The sequence below is a fragment of the Penaeus monodon genome, chromosome 28 (assembly GCF_015228065.2).
Source record: "Penaeus monodon isolate SGIC_2016 chromosome 28, NSTDA_Pmon_1, whole genome shotgun sequence".
Classification (NCBI taxonomy): Eukaryota; Metazoa; Arthropoda; class Malacostraca; order Decapoda; family Penaeidae; genus Penaeus; species Penaeus monodon.
The window spans coordinates 10,484,001-10,484,533 of NC_051413.1; positions in this window are offsets into that span (position 1 = coordinate 10,484,001).

Below are 533 nucleotides of genomic sequence, written 5' to 3' on the forward strand. Positions count from 1 at the left end.
AAAATGGTATGGAAGAACTATAATAATCAAAATAACAAACACACCTATAATGGGTTGGCTACTTCACCGTACTGCAATAATCAGGAGGATTGTAATGATCTTCCCTCTACTTTGACTGAGTAGAATGACGAATCTACAATAATTATATCAGAAAGAAAAACATCTGAGAAGAGAAAATAAATCATCCATAAACCCATTATGAACCTCGATACAAGGTACCCATAGATTTTGCTTACTAAACGTTTATTTATGTAACTGATTCACCCAAGAAACGTTTGGAGTAAGCCGGTTCTACGTGCTACAACAGGGAATCCTGTGGGATATTTGATATTTCGAGCGACGGGAAGTAAGTAAGGAGTTATACTGTACGAGATAATCCGAGGAGATGCAATGACGAGGTTTGCAAACTAGTACAGGAAACAGATGAAGCGACGTTGCAAGGACAAAGTTGCAGGGCCAAGCATCGGGGTATTTGGGGATATTAAATTGAAATTGAAATGCTTTGATGATAGTGCAACATTATAATAAAAGAC